Source organism: Cyprinus carpio, chromosome A11 (genome assembly GCF_018340385.1).
Source record: "Cyprinus carpio isolate SPL01 chromosome A11, ASM1834038v1, whole genome shotgun sequence".
In the NCBI taxonomy this organism is placed as follows: Eukaryota; Metazoa; Chordata; class Actinopteri; order Cypriniformes; family Cyprinidae; genus Cyprinus; species Cyprinus carpio.
Window position 1 is genome coordinate 6,528,006 of NC_056582.1, and position 18,646 is coordinate 6,546,651.

Sequence of the window (18,646 nt, forward strand, 5' to 3'; positions counted from 1 at the left end):
ATAATACATAAATAATAAAATAAATGTGTGTATATATATAAATCATATGATGAATGGAAAATGAAATGAAATGATACACAATATATATTTAAAGTTAACATTATTTTATTTCAGCTAGTTCCAGAGGAAACATTTCTCATTTTCATGAAGTTTAACTAAAAAAAAAAAAAAAAAAAAATCACTAAAACTGAAATAAAAAAATAATAAAAACTATAAAAAAAGACAAAAACACACAAAAATGACTGTAACTGTAACAAAAATTAAAATAAAAAGAGAACATCATATAAAAATAAAATCTTATTCAAACTGTTACTAAAACAGTATTTTATTGATACTAATATAACACCGCTCTGAGACACAAACAGGCTTCGATAGTACCTGCATATAAAATATGATAATATACAAGAAAATGTTCTTTCAGAGATGTCTACTCAATGTATGTATGTCTACTGGGTTGTGTAATGACCCCTTAGACCCAATTTTAGATTACACGGCTGTCTCCTTAAAGAATGTGTTGTTTTTCTTTCAAGAGACGCTCAAAAAAAGGTTGATTTTGTTCCTGTCTTGCTGCTTGGATTAGGTGTTTATCTCACTATCAGATCATTTCATCTATTTATTTGCCTTTAAATGCTACACTTTGAGAGACACACAGGAAGACAAAAGAGCTCTTTGTCAGTACGCTGAATAGCCTCTGCATCCATGCTAGATTTACGTAACGCTTTGTTGAGTGAAAAAGTGAACGGGAATACAATGATCATTTGAATGACAGGTTGAACTCGAACAAAGAGGCGAGCAGAAAGAATTTCAATTGAATTAAATAGAATGGGAGGAGAACATTAGTAGTAGGTCACCTCTTTTATCACCGCGAGTCACTCGTACCACTGTTGTAATCTGTTTAATTAGCATTCATCACACACACACACTCGTGAATGCGAGTCCACGAGCGCCGTGAGAGCAGGCGAGTGATCTTCTCAAGAGCAGCATCTACCATGATTGACAAGCCTTTAGATGTCCTCTGGCAAAATGAGCTGATCAGTCAAATAGCTGCAAGTCTTTGTGTCCTGTTGTTAAATTAAACCCTGATGCCATCTCAGTACTAACCTACCGACTGTATGTGAATGTGTGCTTATAAATGTAAAAATCATTACTGCTAGAAATAAGCTTTAGTACATTCATGGTCTTATTGAGGTGTTTTTTCTTTTCTTTTTTTTTTTTCTTTTTGACATATAACAAAATGCTTATAACTTAAAAAATAAGTTTATTAAGATAATTTCATAAATGAATACTTATCATTAATAAATTAAATAATAAAATAAACTCAAAACCGTCAACACCTAAAAGGTTTTAGAATTAAAACGTGAGAATGAATGCATACAAGATGTGCACACTAAATAAGCCCCCAGAAAATCATAATGAGCAAACATCTATGTGTGGCAATCAGGTTTTGCATTGTTTAGGGGCATAAAATAAAATAAAATAAAATAAAATAAAATAAAATAAAATAAAATAAAATAAAATAAAATAAAATAAAATATAAAATATTATTATTATTATTGTTGTTGTTGTTGTTGTTGTTGTTGTTGTTGTTGTTGTTGTTGTTGTTATTATTATTATTATTATTATTATTATTATTATTATTATTATTATTATTATTATTATTGATGTGGGGTTATAAAGCATATTGCACAATCTCTTCATAATGGATAAAATTAAGTTACAAATTAAGCTCTATACGTAATGATTAATTCATCTTATTTAGCTGGTTAATTGGTTAGTTATTTGATGTTCATTTTGATCAGTTAAAATCATTGCTGGTTACTAGTATAAGGTTCTTGGCACTTTCATGTTGCATATTTACAAACCAGTTAAGACCATCTTTGTAAACTGGTCCAATCTAGTCTAAACTGGTGTTTTTTAGTGGGCTTCTTATATTTGGAAGGACACTGCGCTGACATACTGTAAGTCATCATGGATTTATAATGAAAATTCCATGAAGGAAGTGGCTAGTTTAGCTAGTTTGACAAAAAAAAACAATACAAAAAATAATTTAGATTATGAAAGTGTCAGCTGTGATAACAGAAATATGGTCTCCATAAGACTATGTTCACCTAAATTACTCATTGAAAGTTGTGAATATGATATTTAGAGCAGCTTAGCTGGTTTGTTGGTCATAGAAATGACTTTTCCATAAGCAAAATAATTGGTCCAAATTAGCATCCAGTTTACAGTTTACAACCATTTTAAGTTTTGGTAAATTGGTGGTCAGAAATCATAAATCTCATTCATAAATCTTCATACAATTGACATTTAGGTTTAGGAGTGGACTTTCATTCTTAATTGTTTTTCTAAATACTTAATGTTTTCATAAAAATGAAATCATACAAATTCATATGAAATCACCACATTGTAAAATAGTTTTGTTTTCTCATGAAATCTGGTTGTGGAATCCCAGCTGTTCCAGCTCTGTGTCTGCACGAGAGCGTAGCTTTGGCTTTCTGACAGGGTCGGTCTGGTCCTTCTTACCAAACGGCTCCTTAAATCTAGTTCACTGTTTCCTTCTCTATCCTGATAGTCGCTCGCTGGCTTCCATGAAGTATTGATTCCAAAATAACTTCAAAGCTACTTTAGAAGTGCATGGAGCGAAGCGGGAGATGAAGAGTGTGTCAACGGAGCAGATAAGAGTGTGTGTGTGTGTTGAGGGGCGTTTGCTGTTAAGGACTGGCAGGAGAATAGACATTCCTGAGAAAATGCATTTGCTCGATGTTGGCTTTTGATACTCACTAGTTCTTTTAGCCTCCGTGGTTTCTTCTCGCTTACTGGTTGCTCAGTGCTTTGAGGTCTTTCCGAATGTCGTAAGAGTCCTGTCTTTTTTTGGTTTTGTTTTTGTTTTTTGAGTCTTACATTCAAAAATGGATCAGGTTTTGTGCTTGTGTGTGTTTGTTTGCATAATTTACTCACAGTTCCTGACCTTTAGATCCCTCTGCAAATCTGTTTGTTTTCAAAGCTACTGATTATCATGTGTTTCTCATTAATCACTCAGACAAGAAACAGTTTTACTCAGGCAATGTCATGTATTTCATAGCAAAACAGGATACTCATCCAGAAAAAAAGGTAGCTGGTTACTTAATCATTACTAAACTTGTTTGCTTAGGATAGTCCCAGGTAACAAATTTTGGTTATAAAACGTTATAGAATATTGTTTTGAAATGTTTCTAAAATGTTGACATGTCCAGTTTTCCTGTTCATATTATAATGTAATTGAAAAATTTTTCTTTTTCCACACGCACTCACACACACAAAAAATTAAATTATTATTATTATTATTATTATTACTGATTGTATATTTAAACCCCAAATATAATGTATTAGAATGTTTTCTTTCAACATTATGGAAACGTTCATTAAGTAAAAATAACACCATAAGGACATTCTGAGAATGTTTTCTAAGAACTTTTTAAAGTCTTTTGATAACATTATAATAACATTTGTTCTAATATTTATATAAATTTAAAAAAAATGTTAGTGAAAGTTATGAGAATGCTCCCTGTTAGCTGGCTTTGAGAGAGAAAAAAGTCATACAAGTTTGGACAGACATGAGGATGAGTAAATGAAACAGATTTTAGTTTTTGGGTGAACTATCGCTTTAAGAAAGGACATTTTGATTTCATGTTGACTTTAAAGGTCAACCAAGTCTTATAAGTGACAAATGTGTGGAACTGTCCTGAGGAAGTGACCTCATGCTGACAGAAGCAAAGGCGGCGGAACAGAAGCACAGTCTCAGTATACAGATGTACCCTGTCTTCACACACACCGAACAAGGAAACGGAAATTTACAAACCAAAGCCAGCTGACACAATATTAGCTACCGGTAAAATATGTAATCCTGTTGGGATTTTTCACATAATAAACTTCTTCACTTTTTTAGATTCTATTCCAGTTATAGAAAAAGCCTCACAGCCTGGAGTTCTTGCCTTAACTGCTGGTAGACCTTTCAGATAAAGCAAGCTGTGGGTTATGAAGCTGGTGAGAAAGGGAAAAAAATACATAAAAGTTGAGAACGAGGGGGGGCTGTATTACCGTGACTCATTGTGACATTAATATTGAATGACGCTGGGTCAAAATGAGTTGGATTATTTTCAGTGATTCAGTGTTTCACTGGCATTGTTTGAAAACAGCCTGAATGTTTAACTATAAAATAAGGTTAAACTAACCTATAATCAACTCGCTATTCTGTGTTTTTTATTTTTTTTTTATAACCCAGCCCCACAATTCCAAGCATAATCGCTAGTTTTCATCTGTGCAAAAACCCCAGCTGTTAAACCAATGTTTCCAGCTCAGTGCCGGTAATGTTTTAAAAAGAAAAGGTTCTAGCGAGGGTTTTATTATTCCACATGTGTTCTCAGTAGTGTTTTGAGCAATCGGGGAGGACGTTGTCTTCCTTTATGTCCTGTCCAAAGCCTCACCGTAGGTGTAGGTCCTGTTGGATATAAGCTTGCTGTGTGAGCATATAATACACAACTATAAATGTCAGTCAAAGTGTTATGTGTAAATCATAAATATTTCACCCAAAAATTACATTCCTGTCATAATTTACTATTTTTTCTTCATGTATTAGAATTTTCACTGTATGGATTAGAAATTAAATTAAATTAAATTAAATTAAATTAAATTAAATTAAATTAAATTAAATTAAATTAAATTAAATTAAAATGAAATAAAATGAAAAATAAAATAAAATAAAATAAAATAAAATAAAATAAAATAAAATAAAATATTTAGAACACTGTATCTGCGTATCAGTCCCCCGGGAACCATCCAAGACACAAGAAACCACATAAAATGTGCTAAAAGAAAAAAAAAAAAAAAATTACCATAGCAACCATGTAGAGCTAGCCTGGAAACCACTTGGCACACCTTAGAAACCACATACTAACATGCTGGAACCCCCTTTAGAACCCCTTTACAACGACAATGCCCCGGCGACCACCCTGAAGACCATAGCAACCTTATACAGTACTAATGTACTAAAATTCCTCAACCGCATAGTAACACCCTGGCAACCACCCAGAATACCCTAGCAACCACATAAAATACAAACACGCAGAAAACCTCTCAGAACACCTTAGCAACTGCATAGCAACCACCTGGAACACCCTAGCAACCACATACAGTTCAAACATGCTGAAACTCCCTCAGAACACCTTAGCAACCACATAGCAACCACCTAGAACACCCTAGTTAGCAATTACATACAGTACAAACATGTTGAAACCCCTTAGCAACTGCATAGCAATCACCCAGAACACCCTAGTAATGGCATGCAAACATGCTGAAACCCTTCAGTACCCTCTTCCTTAGAAATCATAGAGTAACCATCTAGAACACCCTAGCAACCACATACAGTACCAACATTCTGAAAACCCCTCAGAATACCTTAGCAACCATAAAACAACCAACCAGGACACCCTAGCAACCACATACAGTACCAACATTCTGAAAACCCCTCAGAATACCTTAGCAACCATATAACAACCAACCAGGACACCCTAGCAACCACATACAGTACCAACATTCTGAAAACCCCTCAGAATACCTTAGCAACCATATAACAACCAACCAGGACACCCTAGCAACCACATACAAACATGCTGACCCCCATGCTGACATACTTTTGTGTCAAGATGAATCTCTGTTGCTTTTTTTTTTTTTGTGACAATGTGAATGAAATGTTTCAATTGAAAATGCTGTCTGATGCTAATTTAACTGGATAATCTTATTAATTGTAGCTGCAGCTGTCTGGAGATAGAAACTTTGTTATTTTTTGGATGTTTTCTGTGGTGGGCTTGTTGAGATTGGATTACCTGTGTGCTTTTAATGCAAGTTGTAATTGTAACAGACGTTTGCTTAACACACCTGGCAGTTGGAGTTCTTTGTATAACAAAATCCAAATGACACCATGCTTCCGTCCCTGTGGCTTTAAAAACAAACCAATGGGACGTTATGGAAATGTTAAGGTTTGTATTTCAATTTGAATGAAACCTCCAACTCATATTTGTCATTTCAAACCTATACCTCATTTAAAAAAGTATTTTATTACCAGCATTATCTCAGAATTTCTGTTCATGGTTGGTTAAGTTTTAATGCTAATGTGCATGTGGTTTTCTCACCGAGCACTTTGGCTGATGTATCTACAGCCATGAGCTCTTTGATTGGATTGCTCTTTAGGGAGTCTGTCAGAATAATGTGAAAAGAAAAACAGAGACAGAAGAGTTGATGTTAAAGGGGGTGAAGGAAACGAGTCTATTCTTCAGCTGCAGTGAAATGTGGGTCAGTCGGGGGTGCTGTGGGGGGATTCTGCTGTCATGGAGACTGAGGTTAGGAGGTCAGCAGCGATTGAGGTCGAGGAGTCAGCTCCCCTCGGCCTGGAGAAAGTTGTTCATGGAGGCTTCAGTCCAGAAAATGTCAATTCACTGTCTGCTTACCCGTGTGTGTGTGTGTGTGTGTGTGTGTGTGTGTGTGTGTGTGTGTGTGTGTGTGTGTGTGTGTGTGTGTGTATGCTATGTATGGTCCACAATGACTGTTTATATATATATATATATATATATATATATATATATATATATATATATATATATATATATATATATATATATATTAATGGAGCAATTTCTGTGTTATCTATTTATCTATCTATCTATCTATCTAGTTAGCTAGAATTTTTTTAAGGATCATGTGACACTGAAGACTAGAGTATCACAAGATTAAATTACATATTCATTTTTTTTTTATTTTTTTTTTAAATAGTAAACATTTTAAATCGTAAAATATATTCACTATGTTGCTGCTTTACTGTATTTTTTTGACCCCCTAAAAAAAAAAGAAAATGCAGGCTTGGTGAGCATAAGAGCATACAAACTTTTGAAAGGTAGCAATATAAATAAATAAATAAATAAATAAATACACAAACAAACATTTGTACGTTGGCAAAAAAGATTGACTTAAAGAGTGAGTCATTTTATTCAGTCTTTTATTCACCTGATTCATTAAAAAAGATTTGTTCAGAAACAAAACACTGTTTTGTGCGGTTCTTTGCTCTGAAACGTTTTTTTTTTTTTTTTTTGGATGGAAATATTTTTGCTGGTGGAGCAACAACAAACAAAGCTACTGGCAATATTTTGTCTAAAATGTAAGTTTATGTTTATGCATGTTTGTTTATCTAAATGTATGTTTATCAAACTGTACTGCATTATTATTTAATGTAGCTTGTAACTATGTAATGTAAAATTTGATATGTGATAAGCAGTAAACCAGTCATTATCACAAAATAAAACCCTTTTATTTTAATAAGACCCTGCATGACCTAAATACCTTGTCGTGGTGTATTTTATGCTAAATGGCCCGCTAACTGTAAATGTATTCACATTAATGTAACTGTATATCCACACTGCTGTGACATTCCACCACCTGTCTTATGTTTTAGAGGTAGAAAGTTGGCAACCATACAATATACAGTACATAAACAACAAAAAAACAAGTCAAATTGTGTCTGGAGTGTTTTGTTTATTGGTCAAACTGTGGAAAGTGTTTCATAAAGTACTTTATTTGAGGCTAATGTAATGGCTGAGAGAGCCGCAGATGAACTTTCTCCCTGGAGCACTTTTAATTTGTGCTACTTGATGCGGATCCCTGAAGGACACAGATTCCACTTTAACAGGTTAATCTCGGAGGGATTGAGCGCCTAGAGAGGGACCGAGAGAGAAAGTGTGTGTGTGTGTGCAGTGCTGGTATTTTTCAGTGGACTGCTGAGGGATTTGGGAGTTGATCTGTTAGATGAGGGTCCCTGGGGGGATTTTAGCAGTCTGGTCATCCCAGTGCTTTTTAACCTGTGCTGTTGGACTGATTTTATATACATTTGTTAAAAGTGCCATGTGTCATGTCTGGCAAAAAAATCAAGTCATACTCCACATTCCATACCAGATGGGGGCAGTATGCCTCAATAAAGTGAATTGGTCTACTCTAGAGTAACAAACGAGAAACGGCATAGTCTCTATGCTCCGCCCCTACCTTCACAACAACAAATGTTATGCCTAATGCCGGAACTAGTCTCAGATCCCAAAATCAGCTAGCCAGACGATCGCCAATGCATAACTTACTTTACCATCACTTTACATAACATCGTCAAAACTGTTGTAGTTTAGTTTAAAAACTTCACCTTTACCAGTGAATATGTTCATATTCGTTTTGTTCATATTACATTTTGAGAGAGTGTTACGTATGCTGCCCGCCTGATGCTAATTTAGCAGCATATATCAAGTTTGATTTTCATTAGCAAAAACTTGACCGCTCTGAATATAGTGTGTGAGTGCGCAGGCGGCCGGGGCGCTCTCTCTCTCTCTCTCTCTCTCTCTCTCTCGGGTTCATTATCATCGAAGACATTTCAAGCTTCTTAGGTAATGTTACATTTTAGCATCAGCTTGGTAGAGACGGGCTTTGGTAGATAACAGGTGAAAACCGGATCGGATCTGTGGGTAAGTTATAGCTAGCTAATTATCAAACACAGCTACGGTTAGCCATCGCTAACATTAGCACGTTTATCGAACAGCCTTCGATACATTTCTATGTTATAACTTCCCGAAAAAAATATGCAAACATATAAAACAAACTTCTAGCGAAATACTAACAGCATCTTACTTACCAATCCAAAAGAAATGTTGCAAGTTCGGAGTCGAACCTCATTTCTTTCAAGTCCATCAGTTGTCTCCAGCGATGGAAAGCAGTGCCGATGTTTACTCTGGTTTGGCTCCTTTTCTTATCGGATTTGATTTGTGATTCCGAGCGCGGTTGTTTCCCTGTAGCGGGTGGTGGTGGTAGGTGTCTCTTGCCAAGGGCTTCAGCCATCCTTCCGCTCTCTTCCCTGAACTGAAATGAAGTAGTGGGCTGTACTTTCCACACGATTGACATCAGGTTCAAGTACGCCCACAAGCCGTGCGAGTTATTCGTGTATTGCAGGTTGGCTGGTGGTTATGTTGCTCGCATACCGCCTCCCATGGCCGAAACTGGTATTACGACACCTGTCGGGCCGTGGCTAGTAATGCTAATGCTAATTAAGGTTGATATCTCTGCAGCACTATAACTTAACATTTTTTTAATGACATCATCGCCCTTATTTCTTCTCATTCTTTTGATGCGTGTAGGTCATTTTTTGGATATTTTTACCTCAATTTTTACACATGGCACCTTTAACTGTACAAGCTGACTACAAGATGACATTTGCTGATTCTGATAATTTGTAAAATTAATTATTTTAACCCAAGCTAAAGAATAATAATGTGCATTTGATCAGATATACCTGCAGTCCAAAATTATGAGATGCATTATTTGAATGCTTGACCAAAGAGATGTGTCTTTAATCTAAACAGAGGAAGTGTGTCTGAACCCCGAACATTATCAGGAAGGCTATTCTAGATTTTGGGTGCCAAATGTGAAAAAGCTTGACCTCCTTTAGTGGACTTTGCTATCCTAGGTACTACCAAAAGTCCAGCGTTTTGTGACCTTAGGGAGCGTGGTGGGTTGTAGCGTGGTAGAAGACTAGTTAGTTACGCAGGAGCTAACCTATTAAGGGCCTTATAGGTTATTAGATGTATTTTTTGAATGATTGGGAACTTAATAGGTAGCCAGTGCAGAGACTGTAAAATTGGGGTAATATGATCATTAGGTTAATAGGACTCTAGCCACTGCATTTTGGACTACTGTACCTGTAGCTTGTTTATTGAAGATGCAGGACAACCAGCTAGCAGTGCATTACAATAGTCCAATCTAGAGGTCATGAATGCATGAACTAGCTTTTCTGCATCAGAAACAGGTAACATGTTTCGTAGCTTAGCAGTGTTTCTAAGATGGAAGAATGCTGTTTTTGTAACATGGGAAATATGGTTTTCAAAAGAAACGATGCTGTCTAATATAACACCCAGATTTTTGACTGTAGGGGAAGTAACAGTACATCCGTCTAGTTGCAAACTGTAATCTACGAGATTCTGTTTACTGTTTTTTGGTCCAATAATTAATATCTCTGTCTTATCCGAATTTGATAGGAGAAAATTACTGGTCATCCAATCTTTTAAATTTTTAATACTCTCTGTTAGCTTAGATAATTTAGAAATTTCATCTGATCTCATTGAGATATATAGTTGAGTATTATCAGCTTAACAGTGGAAACTAATCCCGTATTTTCCAATAATATTACCAAGGGGCAACATGTATATTGAAAATAGCAGAGGACCTAGGACAGATCATTGTGGCACTCCATATTTTACTGGTGATAAATGAGATGACCCCCCTATTTGAATAAACAAAGTGGTAGCGATCGGACAGGCAGGATCTAAACCATCTTAAAGCCTGCCCTTGGATACCTGTATAGTTTTGTAATCGATCTATGAGTATGTTGTGATTTATGGTGTCGAACGCAGCACTAAGATCAAGTAAAACTAGCAATGAGATGCAGCCTTGGTCTAATGCAAGAAGCAAGTCATTTGTAATTTTAACAAGTGCAGTTTCTGTGCTATGGTGGGGCCTGTAACAGGAAGGAGCACAATTGAGCAGACACAACTTTTTCTAAAATTTTAGACATAAATGGAAGATTTGAAATGGGTCTGTAATTTGCCAGTTCACTAGGATCTAGTTGTGGTTTCTTAATAAGAGGCTTAATAACCGCCAGCTTGAATGGTTTTGGGACACGACTTAAAGATAACGACTAGTTAATAATATTGAGAAGCAGTTCTTCTGTTACAGGTATCAACTCTTCCAGTAATTTAGTGGGTACAGGATCTAATAAACATGTTCTTGTTTTAGATGCAGTGATAAGTTTATTTTCATTGCCTTTTCTTCGTACTTATGGTCTTGTGAAAATAATAAACCATGATGAGAATTCTTTCTTGTGAGTCATTGAATCGCCAAGAAAACAGTTTGAATGTTTTTTTAATCAACTGAATTGGTTTCAGAGGTTCTCAAAATGAATCACTCATTGATTTACTTTCTTTTTTTTCTTCTTCTTTTTGCGGTGTGGATTATTGCTTCTTTCACTAAAGTTTATTACTATTTTTATCCCTTATTTTCTTTCTTCTTTACTTGATTTCTCTCTCTCACACACCCACTTTCTAGTGTTCTTATCCTCTTAGATAAGGTAATAAGTGACATTTGAGCAGAGGTTAGACTGTGAAATTTGACTAGATGTGCAGGACTGAATTGGCCTTTCCTTCACATGAGTGAGGGGTGTCAGGCTGTGTGTGTGTGTGTGTGTGTGTGTGTGTGTGTGTGTGTGTGTGTGTGTGTGTGTGTTTGTTTCTTCCTCTGCTTTGAAAAGGAGGTTATTTGAAGGGTCTTTAAAGTTGCTCTACCTAGGTTTAGGCAGCTTGTGTTTAGCATTGGCATTTCTCATTTTATAATTTATTCAAAAATATTTTAACTATATTTATTTTCTTTTTCCCCCACAAATGAACAGGGTGATACTGAATAATTTTTATCTAAAGATTGCAAAAATGTCTTAATGGCTATGATTATAGAAATATAGTACTATATAGTGATAGAAGTCATTTTTGAATGATGATGCAAATAAACTGTTGAAGTGATTTACTGAAAGTGGTTCACTAAAATTATTTTTTAAAATGTAAAAATTCTAATGGCAAAAATAATGTGTGAGCTAGTATAGGGTTCATGTCAGCATTTTATTTATTTATTTTTTCCCCAGTTTCAACTGTCTGGACCAAACCATCATGACTTCTTCCCCTGTGGTCGAGTGTGAGGATATTTCATTTTACCCCATCAAATTTCATATCAGCCTTTGCCAGAATTGCCGGTCAGACATTGTAGGGGCATGCAGCTGTCACTCAACGATTCTCCCAAAGCCGAAGTTCCCGGAGCCAATTGCATTCGATTCCGGGCTTACATCCTATATTCCCAGGTGTCCTCATAGATTTATGACGTGAATCCAGACTAGTGTGTGTGTGTGCATTGTGGGCTTGGGTCTGTCCCACAGAGATCCCACACATTACCCGTATACTCGCAAGCCGATTGGCTGAGGGAAAATGAGATCCCTTTCCCAGAAGCACCTTCATTTCAAGGGGAAGTGAGCAAAGATCGTATCACTTAGCAAATAGGTACCTCTATAGATTTTTTCATCCTTTCCTTCCTTCTCTCCATCCTCTCTAGCTTTTCTCTCTAAATTCATGGAGCTGGGGAACAAGGACAGCTATGTGTGTGTGTGTGTGTGCGTGCGTGTGCGTGTGAACTGTCAGTTCTTCAGGGAAGGATTTTAGGTTTGTTTAGCTCATTTGAGGTGTTTAGCAAGACATGGTGATGGTGGATAGATAGAAGACAAGTAAAGGGAACACAAAATAATAATGATGATGATGATGATGATACAGATCCCATATATATGTCCTGTCCATCTGTTTAGCTTTCCTGTGTAGCTTATTTTGGAGGTTGTTATGAGACTGTCGTAATAGACTCCTCAGATCCAACACTGGGATCAAACTGACAGATCTGACAAACCACACTATCTGAATATCAAATTCTACCCCATATCAGGATGTTGAAACACAATTAGACCTGGTCTAAGCCTCAGATGACATCGGTCTGGAACGTAATGCACATAATTATAGCAAGAGTTTTCCCGAAACAGCAAGATGCAGTCTGATTGGCTGGCAATTTCTGGTGTCTGGCTGTGTTATTATCAGTCTGCTGCCTACAATGAATGATTCTGGGGAAGAAATAGAACTAAATTTATGAGGTTTGTGGTTGTACTGTGTTCATGAGTTTGACATTTTTATCTTTGAGTTGAGAAATGATTCATATTTCATTTGTTAATAGTCATGGTGGCATTTTGGATGATATCTTGTGGTATGTTTGTTTAGAGTGGAGAAGTCTGATTTTGTTCAAGGTGGTCTAGTTAGTCCTGGTCCCAACCCAAAACTGCCCTCTAAAACCAGACAACAGGTCAGACTGACAAAGCTTAGGGCTTAGTTGTTTTGATTATATTTTTCCATTACTCCAAGTTGCTTTGAAGGCCTGTTCACACCTACCTGTAGGATGACACTGTAAATACAAAGTTTTAATAATTGTTCTAATTCTATGAAAATAGCGACATCCACACCTAAGCTACAACGATAATGACACAGAGGAATGGATATCATTGGAATCACTTTCAGAACATTTTTTTCTTTGCTGATGAATGATAATAACATCGACAGTCAGAATCAATCAGAATCCACAGACATCAAAGCATTTAAAGCAGCAGATGATAACTGCAGAGAACACTAATAAAAGGACGTTCTAATTTCTCAATATTGACGCCAATATAGTTGTCGTTATGACTATCTTTCATGTTGTGAGTGGGCTGTAAAATCAGTGTGACTCAGAAGTTGCAACCAACTTATGTGCCATATGTATAAGTGTGAAGAAGGAAGTGATGCCAGTGCTGGTTGTTGTTTTTTTGTTGTTGTTGTTGTGAAGAGGAGATATCTAAAAATCTCTAGATTTTGTGTGGGATACTGTACATCCGCTTCTCGTCGGGGTCCTGATCACCCTTTTGGGGGTTATTCTGAAATGTTTATGTACATCCAGGAAGTTATCACGATTATTACACGGCTGGTTGATAAGTATGTTAATAATTAGAAGAGGTATATTGTTTTTGTTTGTAATGTTTGTTATCAAAGCTTCCATGAACACAGCAGTTGCAAGCAAGCAGCAAGTTCAAACTAGACGGACATTTAAGGGATGTGGTGCAATCACACCACTTATTAGACAACTTTTCACCACATAAATAATTATGGCGATAAAAGATTTAAGATGAAGATCTTGCCTGTTTGTTAGTTATCTTATAATCGGTGACAGCGTACAAGACAATTGTCGATAAATGGCAGCAGCTGCGTTTGTATGAAACGAGAGTGAGTCTGTGATACCAGGATGACATTAAATAATTGTACACAATTTTGAATCGAGTTTTAATATTTTATTAGCTAACCAAACGTAAAGCTTCCACCAAGAAAAAACAGTTCCTAGCAAGCGTATAGTGCCGAATTCAGTTACCCGGATGAGCCTGTGTTAGCGGGATCGAGGGATAACATACCTCAGAATGTCGCGACTGACCAATCGGAATCAAGTATTCCAAAGAGCCGTGTAATAAGTTTAAATAATGCAAAATCAGCAATGATATCTGACAACTGTGGTTTCATAAATTTAGCTTCTTTCGCTCAAATCATCTTAAAAACTGTATTTTTCTGCTGATTAGCATGGGCATTCTAGATTCTAGCATAAAGACAGGACCTACAGTTATTAATATTCACAACAGTCATATAGTTTGCATCATGTATACAGTACAGTATATAGTGTGTTTGTGTGTGTGTGAGTATCTTTGATTGTAAACAGTAGGATTGTCTCTGGCTCTTGTGTTTTATGGCCCTGCATGAAGCCGCTAATGCGACATGCTGCCTTGTTAAACCACCTCTTCTTTTTTTCACATCACACTCTCTCCGTTCCTCTCTCCGCCCTTAACCCCGACCATGACTGCAGCGTTTTATTGCTCTGATGTTGTCCTTTGTTCTGCGTGGTGTCTTTCCCCACCTTTCGTCATCTCCCGCTCTCTCTTTCTTTCACAGACACACACACACACACATTCTTCAACAAGAGGCTTTCTGTCTCTATAAAATATCGTAAGATGTTCTCCGACCCAAATCATGAGCACACTTTGGTAAATGTTTAGAGAGCACATTGAAAACTTACAGTGGAAATGATGTGCTAACAGTGCTGAGCAGCACAAAAAAGGTAAGAGGCTTCATTCATGACACATTTTTACAGATTTACAGATATTAGTTGTGCTTGTGTTTCATGAATGAAGCCCAGTAAATAGACAATATGTTTTTCGCTTGCATTGTTTTTACTGACTGCATACAGTTTGACAAATGCAATCCGATTCTGGAAGCAATGCCTCGCGGTTATTTTAATGAACTGGTCAAAAAAAGATTTAACCTCACAAGTTGTCATTATGAATCAGTCAGTTTACTGGTCAAACCTGTCATAACTGATAATGTTTATTATGTGGATGTTTATATCATTCTGTGCAACTAAGTATACAAATTTAAAACCAAGTTATAATGGTATTTTAAAATGTAAAAACACACTGATAAAGCGATTGCCAGAGAATTCCAACTCGCAATTCCAAGAAGAAGTCCAAATTGTGAGATAAAAAGTTCACAATTACTATTTTTACTTTTTTATTCTTTGACGGAAACAAGCTTGCATAATAACCAAAGGCTATGTACTTTGTAATTTTTGTTGATCACTGGCATCAGCTACCATGGGGGCACTATCCACCCCCCACCTACTGGAGAGCAATTTCAATCAAGGTTCCAATTGTGTTTTTTCTTAGTGGGGGATACTTTTTTTTTTTTTGTTGTTTATTCTTTTGTGTTGTGTCTTTTTGTTTTTTAGAGTGTGTTTTGAAAAATATTAACTTTAAACACTTAATAATGTAAAATGGGTTTCAGTTGAAGGTAACTAAATTACAAAAAAACAATGGATTTTTTTTTTTTTTCTGCAGTTAGAGCTGAAAAAAATTAAATTAAATAAAAACTGCAGTAATGCAGCTTTTGTAAAGCCATCAACTCTTAGTATTTTGACAGTCACTGTGCTATGATTGACTGTATGTTCCTGTTGGATAGAAAAGTAGTGCTAATGTTTTGACTAAATGGCTTGATTTTGAATTGGGTTGTCTGTGTTTTGATAGAGTCATTATATGTAGAAAAAGGTATTCAGCATTTTGAAATGTAGAATTTGTATTTATTTAACAAAATGTGGTTTTGGCCAGAAAATTAACTATTTGGCTAATTGTGTGATGTAAGCGTGTTGCTGTGTTGAGAGTTTAGAAAAAGTACTTTAAGTATTGGTAAATGCTTGGGCTTTCTTAAAATGTGGTTTTAATTAAAATGGATATGAAATTTTTTGTAATTAAAGCTTTAATTAAAAAAAAAACCATTCTGTTCTAAAGTCTTTGTTAAAACTCTTGTTTGTAGACTTGTATAGGTATAATATACATTTAATATATGAATTTGAATATTAATTGAATTTCAATACAAAAAAGTTGCATTTATAAATAAATGAATAAATAAAAAGTCAAGTCAAACTTTGATGTTAGTTTGAGAACAGAAAATTAGCAATAGAGCAAAAAGCTAGAAGTTGAAAGTTTTGAGTTTTAAGTCGTTTTAAAGCTCTCTCTCTCTCTCTCTCTCTCTCTCTCTCTCTCTCTCTCTCTCTCTCTCTATAGCTCTCTATGTGTATATATTATTACATTTGAAATGTACAAAAAGAAGATATTTTAAACAAAATTAAATCAAATTGCTGTGGTGTTATGGGTGATTTGGTGCTTTGTAGTTTCTAAGGTAATATCAACAACAATTAGCTACTTTGTGAATATATATATATATATATATATATATATATATATATATATATATAGTTGCATCCCACCTTCCTGTTTTTTTTTGTTTTTTAGTTTTTTTGATTTATTATTTATTATTATATATTATGAATAATAATAATTTGTTTTTTTTTGTATTTTTTTTAGTAGTGTTGTTTTTTATATTATGTTAGAAGAAGTAGAATTGCACTGTTAGTTTGAAGTTAGGACTCCAAAAAAAATAAAAAATAAAACACGGAATTCTGTAGAAAACACTGATGTGACATTCAGGTCGTGGCCAAATGCAGGTGTGCTGGTCCTCTTGATCATGTGTGTTATCCGGGCTGTAGTAATGATGACCTGCAGGTGCACGCTTCCATATGGTGTGTTTATCACACTCACACTCGCACTCCTGTGGACTTCCAGCAGTGCCTGGCTTGCATTGTGACTCCTGTGTTGTTGCGGACATGGTCTGTGCCCTGTGGCACCTTTCACAACAGAAGCCCACTCCCCTTGGCAAGAAAAAGTGTTTGAGAAAGTTCGCGGATGCCATCTGGCGCACCTCCTTTCTGTCTTTCTCTTGCCTCTGTGCCCTCTCGCCCTCCTATGTGCATTTGAGGCTTGTTCCCGCTGCGCCAGTTTCCCAACACATGTCAAAGAGGAGCTGCCACCCTTCGGTCTCACCGCAGGACAGATTTCTCCATCTCTTATTCCCTTTCCTCCTTCTGTATCACATGCCTTCACATCTTTACATATATATAAATCTGGAAATCTAATGAAAAAGTACATTTTAATACCCATGCATGTTTTTGGATAATCTATGCAACCAAACGATAGAAAAATCATAAAATGAATAATAAAACTAGCATCAGGGCAAACTTCTTATTATTTAACACTTGAGTTAAAAAACAAACCCCTTCAAACCTTAGTTGAACTGATATTTCTGACTCTAAATTATCTTTTTTATTACTATTGACACACTGTTTTCCTAATTAATGCTGTTCAGTTCTGATTTCTTTAAAGCGCTATATAAATAAAAGTGACTTGACTTGACTTAAATATTGAATTGTTTTTTTTTTTTTATAATACTTTTTTGTTTTAAAACATTTAAGTAAAAAGTTATTATTATTAAGTTGAATTATTAATACATTTTATTAAAAATAAAAAATACTAATTATACTTATAATAATAATGATAATAATAATTATATATATATATAGTTATTTAAATAATAAAATAACGATGGTATAACAAAATCTCTACTGACTGACACGTATCTACTGTTGCACATTAGTTCTCTCCCCTTGCAGTCTGAATATGTTTGCCCAGAAATTTTGGAATTGAAGAATGGAAATAGAAATGTGGGAAAATGGAGGGCTGTTGCATGAGAGATATTTGCGTCCTCTCCTAATCAGTCCTTCCTTGTTCTGCTCCATTACTCCCCCCAAAACAGCTGCTGCTTTCCTCTTTTTATTCTTTATTTCTGCCTGTTCCCCTTTTTTCATCCAATCTGCATAATCTCCGGTTGTTTGCTCAATTAATTTAATTGATTTTTGGAGCTGCTATGTAACCGTAATCAATACCCACAAGCTTCTCTGCCATTATGCAAATCAAGCTGCATCAGGCTTCCATCATTACCATGCTCTGATTGGCTGTCGGTGAGATGTTCTAGAGGTGGTCTGTCATTAAGTGAAATTGTCTTGATTTTAGAGCACTTGCCACATGGCGGGAGTTTGCCCTCTCGTAATGTGATAACAAAACTAGTATGCACATTATATATATATATATGTGTGTGTGTGTGTGTGTGTGTGTGTGTGTGTGTGTGTGTGTGTGTGTGTAATCGGTGTGTGTGTGTGTGTGTTTGTGTGATTTTCTTTAAAATCATACACAACACTTTTCTCGCAGAGTGAAGCATGTACAGTAACCATTTGTTTTTCCGTCACCTGAACATAACATGTTTCCGCAAACAAGTACGTGCGCATGTGGGTATTAAATTAGGTTGATTTCCTCAGGCACATTTCCTAGGATGACTGCTAAAATCTAAAAATAAGCTACATACTTTGCCTGCAAGACTCCGTGCATCTGAGATTTGATGTGTTAAGATTGCGGCGTTTCAAACCGATGGAACTAAACTGCAGCTAAAAATAAATTGGCTTATTTTCAAAACATACAAACAGACGAACAAATACACACCGGTTT

The 18,646-nt window shown here is 35.6% G+C and overlaps 1 protein-coding gene across 2 annotated transcripts in view; it reads left to right on the top strand.

Annotated features, from left to right (window-relative positions):
• Positions 1-18,646, top strand: part of LOC109098792 (receptor-type tyrosine-protein phosphatase gamma-like) — a 233,825-nt gene that overhangs the window by 21,208 nt on the left and 193,971 nt on the right. The gene's annotated exons all lie outside the window — the stretch shown is intronic.